This window comes from Salmo salar, chromosome ssa27, assembly GCF_905237065.1.
Source record: "Salmo salar chromosome ssa27, Ssal_v3.1, whole genome shotgun sequence".
Lineage (NCBI taxonomy): Eukaryota > Metazoa > Chordata > Actinopteri > Salmoniformes > Salmonidae > Salmo > Salmo salar.
In genome coordinates, this window is record NC_059468.1 from 40,835,487 (window position 1) to 40,852,755 (window position 17,269).

The following is a 17,269-nucleotide window of genomic DNA, read 5'->3' on the forward strand; positions in this document are numbered from 1 at the left end:
GCTAGGCCTACTACAAACTCGAGACTAGCTCTAGCCCAATAGCATCCCTTCTGCATGCCTCTTATTGCGCGCCTCTCCCTGCCTCCACCCCTCTCTCTGTCTCTCTGTCTCTCTCTCTCTGTCTCTCTCTCTCTCTCTCTCTCTCTCTCTCTCTCTCTCTCTCTCTCTCTCTCTCTCTCTCTCTCTCTCTCTCTCCGTCTCTCTCTCTCTCCGTCTCTCTCTCTCTCTCTCTCTCTCTCTCTCTCTCTCTCTCTCTCTCTCTCTCTCTCTCTCTCTCTCTCTCTCTCTCTCTCTCTCCTCCCTCTCTCTCTCTCCCTCCCTCCCTCTCTCTCTCTCCCTCCCTCCCTCCCTCCAGTTGCTCCCGCTGCGCCTTGTGGATTCAGAGACACCAGCAAACCGAGAACCGTTGACAAGCATCGTTATCCTCACCGCACCAGCAGCAAAACCCAAATATAATCCAAAATATGACATTCTTAACGATACAGCAGAAACAAACCGTTATTTGACAACTTCTGACAATCGATTTACAGTCCGTTAGACGCACGTAGCTGTAAAAGGTAAGGGAATTGTTTTGATTCTGCATTTCATGTTCATTTGAAGAAATGATCCGGGTGGTTTCCCTTATATGGCACCTGCTCCGGTTTCATGAACAGATGGTGCGCTGTGATAATGATAATATTGATGTTGATTAAACCTCGTTTGGAATTGTGTTTGTTGTTGCTGAATAGGCTATAGCTTGACTGCAGTGGATAAACATAGCCAAACGTTTTATTAAAACACTGGATAGTACAGCAAACAAACACTGGGAGAAGCAAAAAGCCTGCAGCTTTTAATTAGTTTCTATCTGTTTGGATTTGTTTAATGCTAATATTTCTATTTTTTTTTTTTATGGATTATTCTTTACCGTAGGCCATTGCATTTAATATGATCAGATCAGGGATGGTTGTATTGTTGCTACCAGCAAGGAATCGTAGCCAATGATGTGTATACATACCCTAGATAGTTTTTTTTGTTATGTATTGGCCATTGCGAGTCTTTGAAGCCACTGGTCGGCCATATTGTTACTCCCCGGAAAGGGGCAGTCCTCCGTAAAAATGAATTGAATTCTACAGTATTTCAATTAAATGTTTCATGGACAAAATTACATCTTTTTAAGTGTTTCTTTTGTTGTAATGTGGACAGTAACATTAGTAATCCCAATCATTTGTACTTTTAGGAAAACATTTTGATGTCATTTTTTCTTCTTGTGTTTAGCTCACATACTATAATTTGTGAGCTAAGAAAATGTCAATGGTGGCTGAGTGCCAAGATGGAGGCATGGTGGCGCCATCACAGCACCATCTATCTAGTGAAAATATTAATCATTGATCACAGCCTATTGCCTGTCTTTCCTGAACAAGCTCATGAGGGAGACTCAGTAATTTCTTACAGTTACCAATGTATGTATCTGCAGTTGCTTTTCTCCTCAATTAATGAGGGTTTTAGGGACGTAGAAAACAGAAGTATTGGTATCCGAAATGTAGGCTGTTTTGTGAAATGTTATAATTTATTTTCAGATAAAACCTGCTACCGTGCGCACTCATGACATACAGCCTGACCAGTGAGCAAAAGACGTTGAAAATACGTCATTTTGGTTGAAACAACATCTATTCAATGTCTTGTGCTCACTGGGTAGACATATCTATCTCGACAGGTTATCTTTTACTAAGCCAGTGTAGCCTACTCTTCTAAACAGTTCGGCCAGCAGATTTTCAGATGACCGACTAGAGGCGTTCGTTTGTGTTGCTCAAACAAATGCCTCCACCATGATGTATTCCATAATAAGGAGAGGCAGTGAGACTGTTCCAATAAGGAGAGACTATAAGACTGATCCAATAAGGAGAGACTATAAGACTGATCCAATAAGGAGAGACTATAAGACTGATCCAATAAGGAGAGACTATAAGACTGATCCAATAAAGAGAGACTATAAGACTGATCCAATAAGGAGAGACTATAAGACTGATCCAATAAGGAGAGACTATAAGACTGATCCAATAAGGAGAGACTATAAGACTGATCCAATAAGGAGAGACTATAAGACTGATCCAATAAGGAGAGACTATAAGACTGATCCAATAAGGAGAGCCAGTAAGACTGTTCCAATAAGGAGAGACTATAAGACTGATCCAATAAGGAGAGACTATAAGACTGTTCCAATAAGGAGAGACTATAAGACTGATCCAATAAGGAGAGACTATAAGACTGATCCAATAAGGAGAGACAATAAGACTGTTCCAATAAGGAGAGACTATAAGACTGATCCAATAAGGAGGAACTATAAGACTGATCCAATAAGGAGAGACAATAAGACTGATCCAATAAGGAGAGACTATAAGACTGATCCAATAAGGAGAGACAATAAGACTGATCCAATAAGGAGAGACTATAAGACTGATCCAATAAGGAGAGACTATAAGACTGATCCAATAAGGAGAGACTATAAGACTGATCCAATAAGGAGAGACTATAAGACTGATCCAATAAGGAGAGACTATAAGACTGATCCAATAAGGAGAGACTATAAGACTGATCCAATAAGGAGAGACTATAAGACTGATCCAATAAGGAGAGACTATAAGACTGATCCAATAAAGAGAGACAATAAGACTGTTCCAATAAGGAGAGACTATAAGACTGATCCAATAAGGAGAGACTATAAGACTGATCCAATAAGGAGAGACTATAAGACTGATCCAATAAGGAGAGACTATAAGACTGATCCAATAAGGAGAGACTATAAGACTGATCCAATAAGGAGAGACTATAAGACTGATCCAATAAGGAGAGACTATAAGACTGATCCAATAAGGAGAGACTATAAGACTGATCCAATAAGGAGAGACTATAAGACTGATCCAATAAGGAGAGACTATAAGACTGATCCAATAAGGAGAGACTATAAGACTGATCCAATAAGGAGAGACTATAAGACTGATCCAATAAGGAGAGACTATAAGACTGATCCAATAAGGAGAGACTATAAGACTGATCCAATAAGGAGAGACTATAAGACTGATCCAATAAGGAGAGACTATAAGACTGATCCAATAAGGAGAGACAACCAGTAAGCCAGGAGAGACAATAAGACACTGAGATAAGGTCATGACTTTAATATCCCTGTGGGGGAAGCTTGATTGCAGTGTTGTGCATAACTAAAAACACATAATCAAGCCTAGAGATGGGTATATACAAATACACTAGCTGTAGAAACACACTGTGGGGTTGGAGAAGACAACTCAGCTGAGAGGTATAAACGTCTGTCTGTCTGTCTGTCTGTCTGTCTGTCTGTCTGTCTGTCTGTCTGTCTGTCTGTCTGTCTGTCTGTCTGTGCGAACATCTGACATACTCCCTCATGTCAGCGTGTTTTGGCCTTGCTGAAGCTTTGGCAGAGAGGAGAGACTGGCATTAGAGTCCAGAGACAGGAGGAGACCACTAAACACAAACAACACAACACACTGTCTCTGTAGAAACAAGCAACATTTTCACTAAGCCAGCAGTCAGGCATGAATAACAAAATCTAGACTTCTCTGTAGATAACAAAATGTATTTTCACCACAAAACCCAGAAAGATCAGGTACACACAGGCACACACACAGGCACACACACACACACACACACACACACACACACACACACACACACACACACACACACACAGATAAATAAAAGCCTGATGGACATGGAGCAGGACAGAACAGAAGGAAGTCTGATGTTAAAGAGATTGAACAGATGATGTTGCTGGAGAAATAAAGAGATAAAACAGATGATGAGATGATGTTGCTGGAGAAATATAGAAAGACTTTATTCCATGAGTATCCTAATCCTCTGTCCCAGTAGGCCTATTGTAAATGTAGCTAGAGGGTTCATTACCTAGGCCTCAATTTCTCATCCGGCTCCCTCCCTATCTCCTTATCTCTCTCCCTCCTTATCTCTCTCCCTCCTTATCTCTCTCCCTCCCTCTACATATCCGAGTGTCAGTGGGGAGAATCAGACCCATTTAAAGGAGTAAAACTAGCAACATTTATACTACTGTGTGTCTTTGCCAGACGTCTATACCTTTACAATCAAATCCCTTCGGGTACATATCAGTGATATCTTCAACCCTCCAAATCTCCAGTACTGAGTTTGTATTTCTTTCTTTTCTTTCTTTCTCTATCTAGCAGGTTTTTTTGTTCCCTGACGTTTAATAATGCAGCAATGTTTTGGACCACCGTGTCTTCTCAGAGAAGTACACAGAAACATTCCCTTTTAGAAACATAAATAACATTCATATCTTAACCCATCATCTCTCCATGTCCTCCCTCCATATATCCAGTGTTTCATTAACTTTCTCCTCTCCCACATCCTGGCACCTGAAGTGTGTTTTTTATTTTTACCGTCTGTTGGTTGCTGGACCAGCAGTATGAAGGTCTGTGCTCAAGACATGAATGAATGGTGGTCGTTGCGTGAGAGATTGACTATAGAGTTCAGCAGGTACTTGCACTCAAACCGTAAAAAGGAAATAAGCCATTCTGTTGTTGACAGTAACCATGTTCATATCCACACCAATATATATATCCACACCAATATATATATATATATCCACACCAATATATATATATATATATATATATATATATATATATATATATATATATATATATATATATATATATATATATATATATATATATATATATATATCCACACTAATATATATATCCACACCAATATATATATCCACACCAATATATATATCCACACCAATATATATATATATATCCACACCAATATATATATCCACACCAATATATATATATATATATATATATATATATATATATATATATATATATATATTCCACACTAATATATATATCCACACCAATATATATATCCACACCAATATATATATATATATATATATATATATATATCCACACCAATATATATATCCACACCAATATATATATCCACACCAATATATATATATCCACACCAATATATATATATATCCACACCAATATATATATCCACACCAATATATATATCCACACCAATATATATATATCCACACCAATATATATATCCACACCAATATATATATCCACACCAATATATATATATTTATATCCACACCAATATATATGTCCACACCAATATATATATATCCACACCAATTTATATATGCACACCAATATATATATATATTTATATCCACACCAATATATATATGCACACCAATATGGAGGGGGGGGGATAGAGGGAGGGATAGATGGGGATAGAGGGAGATATAGAGGGAGGCAAGGGGGGATATAAGGAGGGATAGAGGGAGGGATTGGGTAGCTAGGTTGAATGTCTTCATAGGTGAGAAGCTAGCTGGGTTGAAGATATGTTCAACCTAGTGAAAGAGAGAGAGAGAGAGAAAGTGAGAGAGCAAGATTGTGTGTGTGTGTGTGTGTGTGTGTGTGTGTGTGTGTGTGTGTGTGTGTGTGTGTGTGTGTGTGTGTGTGTGTGTGTGTGTGTGTGTGTGTGTAGCCATTTGTTGCTCGCTTACTCTGTGAAGTAAAGGCATCTCCTCCCCTGGAGAGAGATGGAGGGAGAAGGAAGAGGAGAGAGAGAGAGAAAGAGAACAGAGGGCCGGCGGTTGAGTTACATCTCTTACTTTCTTCTCTTTCTGTCTTCCAATTCCTGCTCCATTTTCTCTCTGCCAAGAGTTCAGACATATAAAGTTTGTATGTGAAAACTATTTGTGACTCGTTTCAGGAAACTAGGTGTACAGAATGTCGCACGTCACTACTTCACAGGAGATGCATTTTAACGTTTATTTAAAAACATTTTTATAGCAGAAATACCTTCTGGAACATGTGAAATTTCATTTGCCTTAATAACAAACTTGTATTCCATCTGTAAATACGAATACAGTTGTTAAATTACGAGCCTTATTGGTTTAGCCAGAGAAAAAGACAGGGAACTTCCCGCTAGCCATGATTGGCTGAGATAATGAATGGGCTTGAAATGATGAGTTTTGATTGGTTTGCCGTGTAGCATGCTTCTGTCTATAACGTGTGCTGTTCAGTATGTGTTAATAGTACATTCTGCCACGTCGTTTTTGAAAGATAAAACGTTTGTAAGATGATACATACTTTCAGTTTTTTTCCGTATTCAATTTACTCATACATAAGAGGGAGGCTTGAGCTGCTGGCAGATCAAATACACAGCTGGAACGCCGATTAAGCTGTTTACACGTCCCAATAATTTGAAAGTTTGCTTCAGAAAATCATCAAATGTTTACTTTGATTTTAACCTTACATCGGTTAAGACAAGCAGATTAATGTATTTACATGCTTTTTCCATACATAATCAGATTAATATCTAATTCTTCGTGTGCATGTAAACGTACTCAATAAAAAAAATGGAGTGGAACTGGCTTTGAGTTGAGTTTGAGGGCCCTAGAGATAAAAAAATATGAGAGAAGAGGTTGGAGGAGAGGGGAAGTTTGTAGGAGAGGGGGAAGGTTGTAGGAGAGGTGAAGATTGTAGGAGAGGTGAAGATTGTAGGAGATGGGAAGGATGGAGGAGATGGGGAAGGATGGAGGAGATGGGGAAGGATGGAGGAGAGGGGGAAGGATGGAGGAGAGGGGGAAGGATGGAGGAGATGGGGAAGGATGGAGGAGAGGGAGAAGGTTGGAGGACGAGGGGAAGGATGGAGGAGAGGGGGAAGGATAGAGGAGGAGGGGAAGGATGGAGGAGAGGGGGAAGGTTGGAGGAGGAGGGGAAGGATGGAGGAGAGGGGGAAGGATAGAGGAGAGGGGGAAGGTTGGAGGAGGGGAAGGATAGAGGAGAGGGGGACGGATAGAGGAGAGGGGGAAGGATAGAGGAGAGGGGGAAGGTTGGAGGAGGAGGGGAAGGATAGAGGAGAGGGGGAAAGATAGAGGAGAGGGGGACGGATAGAGGAGAGGGGGAAGGATAGAGTAGAGGGGGAAGGTTAAAGGAGAGGGGAAGGTTGGAGGAGAGGGGAAGGTTGGAGGAGAGGGGGAATGTTGGAGGACGAGGGGAAGGATGGAGGAGAGGGGGAAGGATAGAGGAGGAGGGGAAGGATGGAGGAGAGGGGGAAGGATAGAAGAGAGGGGGAAGGATAGAGGAGAGGGGGAAGGATAGAGGAGGAGGGGAAGGTTAAAGGAGAGGGGAAGGTTGGAGGAGAGGGGGAATGTTGGAGAGGAAAACATTGATGCACTTGAGAGCTGCAGCTTGTCCTGTCCCCCCCCCCCCCACCCCCTCTCTCTCTTTTCAAATTCTTTGTGGGTCTCTGTAATCATACATTTGGCAGTAGGTTAGGATGTGCAGCTCAGTTTCCAGTTTTGTGGGCACACAGCCTGTCTTCTCTTGACAGAAGCTATCTTAGGGGACTCTTCTCCAGGTTTATCTCTCTGTAGGTGATGGCTTTGTTAGGGAAGGTTTGGGAATCGCTTCCTTTTAGGTGGTTGTCGAATTTAACGCCTCTTTTCTGGATTTTGATAATTAGCAGGTATCGGCCTAATTCTGCTCTGCATGCATTATTTGGTGTTTTGCGTTGTAGGCTATTTTGGCAGAATTCTGCATGCAGAGTCTCAATTTGGTGTTTGTCCCATTTTGTGAATTCTTGGTTGGTTGGACCCCAGACCTCACAACCATAAAGGGCAATGGGTTCTATGACTGGTTCAAGCATTTTTAGCCAGATCCTAATTGGTATGTCGAAATTGATGTTCCTTTTGATGGCATAGAAGGCCCTTCTTGCCTTGTCTCTCAGATCGTTCACAGCTTTGTGGAAGTTACCTGTGGCGCTGATGTTTAGGCCGAGGTATGTAAAGTTTTATGTGTGCTCTAGGGCAACGGTGTCTAGATGGAATTTGTATTTGTGGTCCTGGCAACAGTACCTGTTTTGGAACAACATTATTTTGGTCTTACTGAGATTTACTGTCAGGGCCCAGGACTGGCAGAATCTGTCCAGAAGATCTAGGTGCTGCTGTAGGCCCTCGTTAGTTGGTGACAGAAGCACCAGATCATCAGCAAACAGTATACATTTGACTTCAGATTCTAGTAGGGTGCTGCAGACTGTTCTAGTGCCCTTGCCAATTCATTGATATATATGTTGAAGAGGGTGGGGCTTAAGCTGCATCTCTGTAAGTATAGGCAATTGGAATTTGTTGTCTGTATATTTGATCATTTCATTGAGGATACCATCAACACCACAGGCCTTTTTGGGTTGGAGGGTTTGTATTTTGTCCTGTAGTTCATTCAAGTTAATTGGAGAATCCAGTGGGTTCTGGTAGTCTTTAATAGTTGATTCTAAGATTTGTATTTGATCATGTATATGTTTTTGCTCTTTGTTCTTTGTTATAGAGACAAAAAGATTGGAGAAGTGGTTTATCCATACATCTCCATTTTGGATAGATAACTCTTTGTGTTGTTGTTTGTTCAGTGTTTTGCAATTTTCCCAGAAGTGGTTAGAGTCTATGGATTCTTCCATTTCTGACGTAAGAACTGATTTCTGACGTGCTGTTCCTTCTTTCTCCGTAGTGTATTTCTGTATTGTTTTAGTGATTCACCATAGTGAAGGCGTAGACTCAGGTTTTCTGGGTCTCTATGTTTTGGGTTGGACAGGTTTCTTTCTGAGGTTTTTACATTCTTCATCAAACCATTTGTCATTGTTGTTCATTTTCTTCGGTTTTCATTTTGACATTTTTAGATTTGACAGGGAAGCTGAGAGGTCAAATATACTGTTATGATTTTCTACTGCCAAGTTTACACCTTCACTATTACAGTGGAGCGTTTAGTCCAGGAAGTTGTCTAGAAGGGATTGAATTTGTTGTTTCCTAATTGTTTTTTGGTAGGTTTCCACACTACTTTCCTTCCATCTATAACATTTCTTAATATTACTCAGTTCCTTTGTCTTTGATGCCTCATGATTGAGTATTGGTCTGTTCAGGTAGACTGTGATTTTGCTGTGATCTGATAGGGGTGTCAGTGGGCTGACTGTGAACGCTCTGAGAGACTCTGGGTTGAGGTCAGTGATAAAGTAGTCCACAGTACTACTGCCAAGAGATGAGCTATAGGTGTACCTACCATAGGAGTCCCCTCGAAGCCTACCATTGACTATGTACATACCCAGCATGCAACAGAGCTGCAGGAGTTGTGACCCGTTTTTGTTGGTTATGTTGTCGTAGTTGTGTCCAGGGGGGCATATGGGGGAAGGAATGTTGTCACCTCCAGGTAGGTGTTTGTCCCCCTGTGTGCTGAGGGTGTCAGGTTCTTGTCCAGTTCTGACATTTAGGTCACCACAGACTAGTACATGTCCCTGGACCTGGAAATGATTGATTTCCCCCTTCCAGGATGGAGAAGCTGTCTTCATTATAGTATGGGGATTCTAGTGGGGGGATATAGGTAGGATGGAGAAGCTGTCTTCATTAAAGTATGGGGATTCTAGTGGGGGGATATAGGTAGGATGGAGAAGCTGTCTTCATTAAAGTATGGGGATTCTAGTGGGGGGATATAGGTAGGATGGAGAGGCTGTCTTCATTAAAGTATGGGGATTCTAGTGGGGGGATATAGGTAGGATGGAGAAGCTGTCTTCATTAAAGTATGGGGATTCTAGTGGGGGGATATAGGTAGGATGGAGAAGCTGTCTTCATTAAAGTATGGGGATTCTAGTAGGGGGATATAGGTAGGATGGAGAAGCTGTCTTCATTAAAGTATGGGGATTCTAGTGTATAGGTTGCAACCATGAGGACATTTTCTCTGTTGAGATAATTTCTTTATTAATTTCTAGCCAGATGTAAAATGTTCCTGTTTTGACTAATTTAATAGGGTGGGTTAGATCTGTTCTATACCAAATTACCATACCCCCTGAGTCCCTTCCCTGTTTCACACCTGGTAGTTTGGTGGATGGGACTACCAGCTCTCTGTAACCTAGAGGGCAACCAGTGGGTCCATCTCCTCTATACCACCTGGTAGTGTGGTGGATGGGACCACCAGCTCTCTGTAACCTAGAGGACAACCAGTGGGTCCATCTCCTCTATACCACCCACCTGGTAGTGTGGTGGATGGGACCACCAGCTCTCTGTAACCTAGAGGGCAACCAGTGGGTCCATCTCCTCTATACCACCTGGTAGTGTGGTGGATGGGACTACCAGCTCTCTGTAACCTAGAGGGCAACCAGTGGGTCCATCTCCTCTATACCACCCACCTGGTAGTGTGGTGGATGGGACCACCAGCTCTCTGTAACCTAGAGGGCAACCAGTGGGTCCATCTCCTCTATACCACCTGGTAGTGTGGTGGATGGGACTACCAGCTCTCTGTAACCTAGCGGGCAACCAGTGGGTCCATCTCCTCTATACCACCCACCTGGTGGTTTGGTGGATGGGACTACCAGCTCTCTGTAACCTAGAGGACAACCAGTGGGTCCATCTCCTCTATACCACCCACCTGGTAGTGTGGTGGATGGGACCACCAGCTCTCTGTAACCTAGAGGGCAATCAGTGGGTCCGTCTCCTCTATACCACCTGGTAGTGTGGTGGATGGGACCACCAGCTCTCTGTAACCTAGAGGGCAACCAGTGGGTCCATCTCCTCTATACCACCCACCTGGTAGTGTGGTGGATGGGACCACCAGCTCTCTGTAACCTAGAGGGCAATCAGTGGGTCCGTCTCCTCTATACCACCTGGTAGTGTGGTGGATGGGACCACCAGCTCTCTGTAACCTAGAGGGCAATCAGTGGGTCCATCTCCTCTATACCACCTGGTAGTGTGGTGGATGGGACTACCAGCTCTCTGTAACCTAGAGGACAACCAGTGGGTCCATCTCCTCTATACCACCCACCTGGTAGTGTGGTGGATGGGACCACCAGCTCTCTGTAACCTAGAGGGCAACCAGTGGGTCCATCTCCTCTATACCACCTGGTAGTGTGGTGGATGGGACCACCAGCTCTCTGTAACCTAGAGGGCAACCAGTGGGTCCATCTCCTCTATACCACCTGGTAGTGTGGTGGATGGGACCACCAGCTCTCTGTAACCTAGAGGGCAACCAGTTGGTCCATCTCCTCTATACCACCTGGTAGTGTGGTGGATGGGACCACCAGCTCTCTGTAACCTAGAGGGCAACCAGTTGGTCTGTCTCTCTCTCTCCAAAACAGAAGTCAGTCCAGTAACCTTTGACCTGTATCATGTGACCTTTTTGACTCAAATTCTCAACCATTGTATTTAAGCTGACCAGCGACTCACACGCTTCCCTCTTGGTGAGGTTTGGGACAGGTTGACCTTTTGACTAAAGCAGTGGGGGTTGATATCCCCAGCGACACCACACAAAGACACGTAATATGGAGGGGTGTGTGTGTGTGTGTGTGTGTGTGTGTGTGTGTGTGTGTGTGTGTGTGTGTGTGTATCCTACTGCATGGAGTTCATACTTCACTGGATTATAGAATAAACAGGAAGTTCCTTATTGGGGATGGCATTACACTCTGGTTGAATCTCAAACGGCACACTTTCCCTTATATAGTGCAGTAATTTTGGTCAAACACATGCATTATTTTCATCCTCCTTCCTTCTTACTGATGTTGATCCAGATTGTATGAGACAGAGAGAGAGTGAGGTCATGATCAGATGAGCTCCTGCATTTTTCAGCATGTTCTTGAAAAAAGATAGATTTAGAGTTAGATAAACTTGGATTTGTTTTGTCAGGGACATACACAGGATGCTACCCTCTACAACATAACCTTCACTATGTCACCAGGACATATACAGGATACTACCCTCTACAACATAACCTTCACTATGTCACCAGGACATATACAGGATGCTACCCTCTACAACATAACCTTCACTATGTCACATGACATATACAGGATGCTACCCTCTACAACACTATGTCACCAGGACATATACAGGATACTACCCTCTACAACACAACCTTCACTATGTCACCAGGACATATACAGGATGCTACCCTCTACAACATAACCTTCACTCCAAATCAAAACCTACAACCTGATTTTGGACGGAATTACGGAATCACCTGGAAGGTTTACAACTACCAAGGATTATTATTCCAACGCTATACAGCAAATTCTCTGGAAAACAACCGAAACCTGAAAACACCATCCAACCTGGAACCGAGTGAGTCATGTTTAGTCTGAAGCTATATTTTATTTCCAAAAGCCAAGAAGAAAAATACATGACATTACTTTATAAGGACTGAATGCTAAATTAAAGCTGCCAAGCTTGATACAACTTCAATTAGCACTGACGTGTCAAAGCCCTTTAATTTCCACAAAGTTTGCTGCTTCAGTTTCTTTAGATATTTTTGTCAGATGTTACTATAGAATACTGAAGTTTAGTTACAAGCATTTCATAAGTGTCAAAGGCTTTTATTGACAATTACATGAAGTTGATGGAAAGGGTCAATATTTGCAGTGTTGACCCTTCTTTTTCAAGACCGCTGCAATCCGCCCTGGCATGCTGTCAATTAACTTCTGGCCCACATCCTGACTGATGGCAGCCCATTCTTGCATAATCAATGCTTGGAGTTTGTCAGAATTTATGGGTTTTTGTTTGTCCACCCGCCACTTGAGGATTGACCAGAAGTTCTCAATGGGATTAAGGTCTGGGGAGTTTCCTAGCCATAGACCCAAAATATCGATGTTTTGTTCCCCGAGTCAGATTGTACTCCTTATGGACTCAAATGGGAAATATATACAAGAAAAAAAACTTTTTCCCAAACACAGTGTGTCTAAACTCTGGTGTCCAAACACCCAGCGCGCCCTAGACCTTCTGTCTGAGGACCAACTAGGTTCACCCAGCCACATAATAATACACACAGGCACAAACCACCTGAGAACACAGCAGGAAAGGGTGGCCACAGCACTGAAGGGAGTGATTGAAAAAGCTTCTTCTACTTTTCCCAAATGCACAAGTGGTTATCTCCACCCTGCTACCATGAAAAGACTTCCACCCTGCTACCATACAGCATGTAAACGCAAGTATTTCTCGTGACTGTGCCTCAAAACCAAATGTTTTCCTGGCCCACCACTCCACCCTGGACTTGAACAGCCTCTATGACCAGGTCCACCTATTCAAGGCAGCAGTGCCCACCTTTGCCCGGACTCTAAAGGACATCGCTCTCAACCGCAGACCGAACACTTCATACAGGAGCAACAGATCAACTTACACCCCTCCCAGACCTGCGGGAACCCCCCCCCCCCAGACCTACACATAGAGGACCCACGCCGAGAGGACCTACATCCAGACCACAACACCACCAGCCACATACACACCCCCACCCCAACCAATCAACACCCCCCCCAAGTCAACCATGCCCACACCCCATTTAGGCCCCCTCAGATCAGACCTATGCCGATCCTGCCCACCCCATGCACCCCACCCCCGCAAAGAGGGCCTCAACATGGAAGTCACACATATCAGGTCGTGACCAGGCAAACAGGCCCAACCCCCACTCATACACGAGGCCAAACCACACGCCCAACAACATTGGACAGTTTATGGAACACAAAGCCTTCACTATCTCATCCTGGAATATTTTACTTTGGCCTAAAGAGCAGGAACCCAGACTTCATCAAAGAAATTGGAAATAAAGACTTTGTCATCCTACAAGAAACATGGTATAGAGGAGATGGACCCACTGGTTGTCCTCTAGGTTACAGAGAGCTGGTAGTCCCATCCACCAAACTACCAGGTGTGAAACAGTGAAGGGACTCAGGGGGTTATGCTAATTTGGTATAGAGCCAACCTAACCCACTCTATTAAATTAATCAAAACAGGAACATTTTACATCTGAAATTCAAAAGGAAATGTTCTTAACAGAGAAAAATGTCCCCCTGTGTGCTACCTATATCCCCCCACTAGAATCCCCATACTTTAATGAAGACAGCTTCTCCATCCTGGAGGGGGAAATCAATAATTTCCAGGCCCAGGGACATGTACTAGTCTGTGGCGACCTACATGCCAGAACTGGACAAAAACCTGACACCCTCAGCACACAGGGGGACAAACACCTACCCGGAGGTGACAGCATTCCCTCCCCCATATGCCCCCCTGGACACAACGACGACAACATAACCAACAAAAACAGGTCACAACTCCTGCAGCTCTGTTGCATGCTGGGTATGTACATAGTCAATGGTAGGCTTCGAGGGGACTCCTATTGTAGATACACCTATAGCTCATCTCTTGGCAGTAGTACTGTAGACTACTTTATCACTGACCTCAACCCAGAGTCTCTCAGAGCGTTCAGTCAGCCCACTGACACCCCTATCAGATCACAGCAAAATCACAGTCTACCTGAACAGAGCAATACTCAATCATGAGGCATCAAAGCCAAAGAAACTGAGTAATATTAAGAAATGTTATAGATGGAAGGATTGTAGTGTGGAAACCTACCAAAAAACCAACTAGGCAAGAACAAATTCAATCTCTTTTAGACAACTTCCTGGACAAAACGTTCCACTGTAATAGTATATATATAGTATATTTGACCTCTCAGCTTCAAATCTAGAAATTTCAAAAAGAAAAGCGAAGAAAATGAACAACAAAGACAAATGGTTTGATGAAGAATGTAAAAACCTCAGAAATAAACCTGTCCAACCCAAAACATAGAGACCCAGAAAACCTGAGTCTAGAACAGTCCGCAGCTCCCGGTCTCACCCTACTAGAATCTGAAGTCAAATGTCTACTATTTGCTGATGATTTGGTGCTTCTGTCACCAACCAATGAGGGCCTTCAGCAGCACCTAGATCTTCTGCACAGATTCTGCCAGACCTGGGCCCTGACAGTAAATCTCAGTAAGACAAAAATAATGGTGTTCCAAAAAAGGTTCAGTCACCAGGACCACAAATACAAATTCCATCTAGACACTGTTGCCCTGGAGCACACATAAAACTATACATACCTCGGCCTAAACATCAGCGCCACAAGTTCCACAAAGCTTTGAACGAGCTGAGAGACAAGGCAAGAAGGGCATTCTATGCCATCAAAAGGAACATGATATTCGACATACCAATTAGGATCTGGCTAAAAATACTTTAATCAGTTATAGAATGCATTGCCCTTTATGGTTGTGAGGTCTGGGGTCCAACCAACCAAGAATTCACAAAGTGGGACAAACACAAAATTGAGACTCTGCATGCAGAATTCTGCGATTCCCAAACCTTCCAAAACAAAGCCATCACCTACAGAGAGATGAACCTGGAGAAGAGTCCCCTAAGCAAGCTGGTCCTGGGGCTCTGTTCACAAACACAAACACACCCCACAGAGCCCCAGGACAGCAACACAATTAGACCCAACCAAATCTTGAGAAATTACTTCAAATCAAATTTATTTATATAGCCCTTCTTACATCAGCTGATATCTCAAAGTGCTGTACAGAAACCCAGCCTAAAACCCCAAACAGCAAGCAATGCAGGTGTAGAAGCTGCATTGGAAAGATTTAACAAAAAAACAGAGCAAACTAGAATGCTATTTGTCCCTAAACAGAGAGTACACAGTAGCAGAATACCTGACCACTGTGACTGACCCAAACTTAAGGAAAGCTTTGACTATGTACAGACTCAGTGAGCATAGCCTTGCTACTGAGAAAGGCTGCCGTAGGCAGACCTGGCTCTCAAGAGAAGACAGGCTATGTGCACACTGCCCATAAAATGAGGTAGAAACTTAACTGCACTTCCTAACCTGTGACCATATTAGAGACACATATTTCCCTCAGATTACACAGATACACAAAGAATTAGAAAACAAACCCAATTTTGATAAACTCCCATATCTACTGGGTGAAATACCACAGTGTTCCATCACAGCAGCAAGATGTGTGACCTGTTGCCACAAGAAAAGGTCAACCAGTGAAGAACAAACACCATTGTAAACACAACCTATATTTATTTATTTTCCCTTTTGTACTTTAACCATTTACTTTAACCATTTGCACATCGTTACGATACTGTATATATACATAATATGACATTTGTAATGTCTTTATTCTTTTGGAACTTCTGTGAGTGTAATGTTTACTGTTCATTTTTATTGTTTATTTCACTTTTGTTTATTATCTACTTCACTTGCTTTGGCAATGTTAGCATATGTTTCCCATGACAATAAAGCCCCTTGAATTGAAATTGAATTGAATTTACAGAAAGACCGAAAGAGAGATAGAGAGAGTAGAGAAAAAGAGATTGAGAGATAGAGGGAGAGTAGAGAGTAGAGAGAGAGAGAGAGAGAGAGAGAGTAGAGAGAGAGAGAGAGAGAGTAGAGAGAGAGAGAGAGAGACATTGTGTTTGTCATTCGTACTTGTTGACCTGAGCTAGTTTGCTTTTTGCTGAGTGTGTGAAATACTTGTTTGCGTGTATACTGTATGATTGTGTGTATGCAGCATACCATGCATACTGTGTGAGTGTGTGTGAAACACGTGAGTATTACCCTAATTACACTAATTACCCTAATTACCCTACCTGATTACAACAGTCATGGGTCAATAGAACTAACTATAAAAAGTAGTGGGAGAATCGGAGACAAAATGGGACAAACACCAAATTGAGACTCTGCAGAATTCAGCAAAAATATCCTCCGTGTACAACGTAGAACACCAAATAATGCATGCTGTTTTATGGTGGTTTTGGAGCAGTGGCTTCTTCCTTGCTGAGCGCCCTTTCAGGTTATGTCGATATAGGACTTGTTTTACTGTGGATATAGATTTCTGCAATTTAAAGCACTTCAAACCCAAGAGCTGAGCCCAGAAACGAGCCCTCTCAGTCAGCTGGTGTTGGACCTCACCAACCAAGCCGACACCAGCACTGCTTCAAAAGAAAGAATTCAAATAAACAAAATCATGAACCAATCAAAGGACTCATATTTACAACATTGGAAAAACGAAAAAAAATCCCAAAGCCGACTAAACTGCTATCTGACCCTAAACAGAGAATATGAATTGGCTGATTATCTCTACTCTGTTCAGAGATATGAAGCAGAGACAGATCCTTACCAAGTACAGGCTGAGTGACCACCTGGCTGATTATCTCTACTCTGTTCAGAGATATGAAGCAGAGACAGATCCTTACCAAGTACAGGCTGAGTGACCAAATGGCTGATTATCTCTACTCTGTTCAGAGATATGAAGCAGAGACAGATCCTTACCAAGTACAGGCTGAGTGACCACCGATTGGCAATAGAAACCAGCAGACATAAAAAGACATGGCTACCCAAAGAGGAGCG

The 17,269-nt window shown here is 42.7% G+C and overlaps 1 protein-coding gene across 1 annotated transcript in view; it reads left to right on the forward strand.

The window, feature by feature from the left end:
- The first annotated feature begins 379 nt into the window (after window positions 1–379).
- LOC106589097 (regulating synaptic membrane exocytosis protein 3) overlaps window positions 380–17,269 on the forward strand; it is an 84,490-nt gene continuing 67,600 nt past the window's right edge. Inside the window, exon 1 of the mRNA XM_014178788.2 lies at window positions 380–557. The gene's annotated coding sequence lies outside the window, so the exon portion shown is untranslated. The remainder of the gene's footprint in view (window positions 558–17,269) is intronic.